Here is a 6000-nt window from a genome sequence, read left to right on the forward strand (position 1 = left end):
ATCTGAAAATGCACTGGCCCTATTTACATATTATACATCACAAATGAACAAAGCAAAAATATTTCATGCACACATGCAAAACAAAATATATATCTTCATTTAAATGTCCAAAGGGCACATTATGCAACCCAACCTCCTGCCCATAGGAACACAGCCTTATCAGTCCATGGGCCTAAAGTCTATATCGCTCTGTCTTTCCAGGCTGCCACCTCTGCTGCCATCTGCCATCTTTGCTGTTAATGCTTTTCCAGGCAGGGATATCACACTCTTCCTTAATGATGGTCCTGGGAAAAATTGTTCCTGAAATGAATGATAACTGCTCTGCCCTTTCAGTTACACATCTTATACAATTGTAGTTTTGACCATCACAATTAATCCTACTAGCAATTACAATTGAAATCCCCTTTCACCAGACTCATTTGGGAAAGAGAAAAATTATTTGGTGAGGATTCTCCTTTGTCCCCTCATTCTAAAACTAACTCACCCATGAAAACTTTTAAGCCAGCCACTTCAAGCCTTTATGTTGTTGTTATTAAGTGCTATGGAGTCAGTTCTGATTCATAGTGACCCTGTATAGGGGTTTCCAAGGATCAGCTGGTGAGTTTGAACCACTGACTTTATGGTTCAAAATGACCTTGCGGTGCAGTGCTTTAGCCCACAGTACCACACCAGGAGCCTCCCATTTTGGATCGCTAATGTCTAAACTACCTGTTCTAAATCTGGTAGCGTAGTAGTTACAAATTGGGCTACTAACCTCAAGGTCGGTAGTTCAAAACTACTACCTGTTCTGCAGGAGAAAGATGAGGCGTTCTGCTCCCATAAAGATCTGCAGCCTTGGAAACCCTGTGCAGGGTCACTATGAGTCAAAACCAACTCCACAGTAATTAACAACAGCATCAACCCAGTCTGTAAAGAAGTAAGCATGTTTATTGATATGAAGAATCTTCCATTTCAGTTGGACTTTTGAGCAACTGCATACGTAAGCAAAAGTCCAGTGCAATAAATTGTAGCAATTAAATTTGTTCACAGTATCAAATATTTTTATTGTCATCGTGTCAGGTTCTGGTCAACTCAGCCCTAGCCATACAAGCTCAGTCAAAAGCTACAAGTTTGGCAGTTCAAACACACCTCCTTATGCTTCACACCAGCTGGGCCAATTCACTTTTAACCCTAGCTCCCAAGGGCTAGGTCAATGCTCGTGGACTCAAAAGTTCACACAACTCCCTAAACTCCAGACCAGACTGCCTTCTCTCTTCTCTTATCTCAAGACCAACTGGTGCCAATAGAACATGTCCAAACTCAGTGTTTCCCCCCAATTCCACTTACTCAGACCCAAGTGATTACCAATAAGCATATTGATCACTGGTTCTCCTTAGCTTTCAGTCCTAGAAGAGGGTTTTCTCTTACGGGCTGACTTTCCTTGCCTTGATGCCTCTGAAACTCAAAATGCCAAACTGCTTGCTTTTTTTCTCTGCTTGCTTTCAATCATGAATTTTCTGTTCTCCCAGCAGTTTTGGGTTGGTCAACATGTCTTTTCAAATGCAAATATCCCAACTCTGAAGGTTCTGGATGAGGCTCAGGATTCTACCTAAGGTCCCATACTCTACAAAGGCTTAAACCAAGAAGCCATTTTTTTTTCTGGGCAAATTTTAACTCCCCTTTTAGCTAATCCAATCAAGTATAGGCTAAAGCAGGCTTACAAGCTTTCTGTAATAATAATTACTAATATTTCTATCACACATATATGTTTATTTTACAACAATAGCCAGGAGAAACCAATATCCATAAGGCAGTCAAACACATAAACCTATTTAAACTCTCAGTTCAATCTTTTCTTGTCCCTTGGACTAACCCCATCCATATGCATATGTCCTTGGGCCTATGGTAGCCCCTGGCCTGTTATCAGCTATCCTTTTTAACCAGCATGACATCAGCTCTAGGTAACTCCAGAAGCTGCCACTCTCTCCTTCACTGAAGAATTTTATCCCATGCCCCCTTTTCCTTTCTCTTACAAACCTTCATAATTTCATCATTTTGGAGCCATTACAATGCATCCTGCTCACAGTGCCAACTTCTTAAGCCAAATGGGAGCCACATCTGAATTCCCCTGACTCCACAAGAGGGAAAGAGGATCAAAATCAGCCCAAGGTCAATTCCTATGAAATGGGGGTCAGTCATGCCTCTGCCCTTTAGTCAGACTTGAGAACCAATTAGAAAACTCACCCTTATGATTTTGTTTGTCTAGAACGCCACTTTCTTGGAGCTACATGTCTTAGGTGCAGTTTCCTAGAGATGCAAAACCAGTGAAATTATATATAGTGAAAGAAAGAAAAAGATGTTTATTGTCAAAAAAAGACTTACAATTGTAGAGTCCCAGATGCCCAGCAGAAGAGAGAGATAGAGAGTCCCTCCCACATGTCCACTATATTGGGAGCAAGTCACACTCACAAAGAAGCATCCCTTCAACTGGTTGACTGATCATAGCCATTCACCATAAAGCTAGGTTTCATCATCATGGGAATTGTTGTTGTTGTTATGTGACATCGATTCCAACCCATAGTGACCCTATCTATATAGGATTTCCAAGGAGCAGCTGGTGAGCTTGAACCTCTGACCTTGAAGTTCAAACAGCTTTGCAGTCTGGCGCATTATCCCACAGCACCACACCAGGACTCCCACCATGAGATAGGTACACTCAAACTGCTAAACCTCTGGAAATCCTAACCTAGTCAAATTGACACAAAACCCTAACCATTACACTGATGGATATCAAAGTTTGTAGTCTTTAGTATCACTTGCATCCCTACATATAAATAAAACAAAATTCCTCACAAATGGAGCAATAAACAACATCATGATTAATGGAGAAACGACTCAAATTGTCAAAGACTTCAGTTGGCTTGAATCCACAGTCAACATTCATTGAAGCAGCAGTCAAGAAATAAAATAATGCATTACATCAGCCAAATCTGCTGCAAATGACCTTTTTTAATGCAAAAGATGTTAGTTTAAGGACTAAGTTGTACCTTACCCAAACCATGATATTTTCAATTGCCTAATATACATATGAAAGTTGGACAATAAAGACGATCATAGGAGAATTGATGCACTTGAATTATGGAGCTGGAGAAGAATATTGAAAGTACCATTGGACTGCCACAAGAATAAACAAATCTGTGTTGGAAAAAGTGTGGTCAGAATGTTCCTTAGAAGCAAGGATGGCAAGATTGTCTCTCATTCTTTGGACATGTTGTCAGGACATCATGCTTGGTAAAATGGAAGGTCAGTGAGCAAGAGGAATCATCGTCTCTGAGGAGATGGATTTACACAGTAGCAGCAACAATAGGTTCACATATAACAATTGTGAGGATGATGTAGGACCTGGTAGTGTTTCGTTGTGTTGTACATGAGTTGTAACTGCCTTGAGGGCACCTAAGAACCACAACATGTGCTCTTACAGACTGAATATACAACAAAATATTTAAATTATTTCTTTATGATATAAATTTGGCTATTTTTTTTCATTTTCTTAATATTTTTCTGAATTTCCACAACTTTTATTAAGTTGTTGTTGTTGTTATGTGCCATGGAGTCAATTCTGACTCATAGCGACCCTGTACAGGGTTTCCGAGGCTGTAAATCTTTACTGGAGCAGTAAGCCTCATCTTTCTCACGTGGAACAACTGGTAGTTTCAAACTGCTGACTGTTAGATTAGCAGCCCGATTCGTAATTTTCAGTTCCGAATTTTTTCTTTCTGGTACTTTGATTTGTACCTGTCAGTGATCACTATTAATTACCAAGTTCTCAAAAAATATAGTAAAATCACTGCCCATTTGTATTTCATTATAGTAAGAGGAACTCATAAGGTGTTGGGTTTGGATCATTCATGTGGAAATGCATCTTGTATGCTAGATATGATAGTAACATGACTGTTATTTATTACTGTAACTACTGATTGTTGATTCAGACATGTGCCCAGTACTGTATTTTATATTTACTCCTCAGTAGCATACAAAATGTTGGCAATAGCATGGTCTGCAATCAGACCACCTCATTTCAAGTCCTAGTCTACGATTTGTGTGACCTTTGATATACATTTTTTTAAAGTCTTAGCACATTTTTTTAATACGTATATTTAAAATGAAAGTCCATTTTAGATGCAGAATGTGTGATGAACAGCACAGCATCCTGTGTTTTTTATGTGTCCAATTGAAAAGAGGAATGTATTTACATATCTTTGCAATGACTGTTTCAGGAATGCTATTAAAAGCAATTGCCTATTTCATGAAATTTCATTTTCATTCTTCTTACATTGATGTAATCCTAGTTCCCCTGATGAGCTGTGGTATAAATAAATGTAACAAGATCTCTCTAAATTTAAGTACTTTGAGGTACTTAATTCTTGAAGGCTCCACTGGCATTGTATGCTCTATAAAAAGAACACTCTGGAATACAACTCAATACATGCATGAGAAGGTAAGTAAAATAAGGCTAAAAAATCATAAAACCCTTACTAAACAAAAATACCAAAATGTGAAGCTATTGTTTCTCAACATATTCTCCAGGTAGTTCTATATCCTTCTGAAAGTGGTATTTTCATATCACTAATCCTACCCCAAATTCTGCATTCTTTGATTTATACCATATCAAAATGACAAGTTTGGAATGCTTGAGGAACTCGAGTTGTGTTCCTTTTAAATGTTCTTTGAGTTTTGGAAACAAAAATAATTCTAAAGGAGCAAGGTCAGGATGATTGGGGCAAGGTTTTCCAACAAGATTCTCTTCTTGTAGAACAGTCCTTGGTATCCTTGAAGAATTAGCAGGTGCATTGTTGTGATGAATAATAATAATAATAATACCTTGGCACAGTTTTTCTGGCCTTTCTCTCACCAGTGAAGTTTTCCAATTTCTTTAAAAAAAAAAAAAAAATTTCACAATATATCCCCTTGATTGTCTTTTGAGAAGATCTCACGTGATTACCCTCTTGTTGTTAAGTGCAGTTGAGTCAGTTCCAATTCATAGCAACCTTGTGTAGGGTTTCTGAGAAATGGCTGGTGGGTTTAGCCTGCCAACCTTGTGGTTAACAAAACAGTCATCACAAGCTTCTAAGGTAAACTTTCTGCCTTGAATTTAACTGAGTCAGCATATCCTCCTCAGAAACCACAGTTTTGATAGGACCTTGCTCTCTGGATCGTATTATTGAATCCAAGACTTGTCCTGGTTATGATTTGTTCTGTAAAATTAGCTCATTAGCTTCAATCTTACTTAAAAGACTGATGGAAAGATCAGCAATTTGAGCTAGTTGATCTTCACAGAAGATCTTAAGTCCCCCTACTAAACTAAGGCAAGTAGAGTACCGAGAGAGCTGATCCACTGATCATGATTAAATATTCTGTTTGGAATAAATCTCTACATTTCTGAACTGGGACCCTCATAGCAAAACATTTTGTCCTCACCCTGTTTCAATATATTGCACAAAGTACAATGCTAATGGTGCATCCAGAGTTCAACCATGTAGTGAGTCCTATTCAAGGATTGCACTTTCATGATAACATCTAAAGTACATTAGACGAAGTCTTGCCATTCTGGCTGTTTTTATTCCTAGACATTTATTTGTTCTGCTGGAAGTCCATGGTGCTTTCAATATTCTTCACCAACACCAAAATTCAAATGCATCTTTTCCTTCTTTCCTTACTCATTGTCCAGCTTTCACATGCATATGAGGTAATTGAAAACACCAAGGCTTGGGTCAGGCACACATTAGTCTATAAAGTGATATCTTTGTTCTGCAACACTTTAAAGAAGACTTTGGGTGCAGATTTGTCCAATGCCATATGTTGTTTGATTTGTTGATTACTGCTTCTATGTGTGTTGATTGTGGAGTCAAGAAAAATGACATCCTTGACAATTTAAATCTTTTCTCCATTTATCAGGATGTTATTAATGATCCACTTGTGAGGATTTTTGCTATCTTTCCACTGAAGTGCAATTCATAGATT

Source organism: Chrysochloris asiatica, unplaced genomic scaffold (assembly GCF_000296735.1).
Source record: "Chrysochloris asiatica unplaced genomic scaffold, ChrAsi1.0 scaffold00176, whole genome shotgun sequence".
Lineage (NCBI taxonomy): Eukaryota > Metazoa > Chordata > Mammalia > Afrosoricida > Chrysochloridae > Chrysochloris > Chrysochloris asiatica.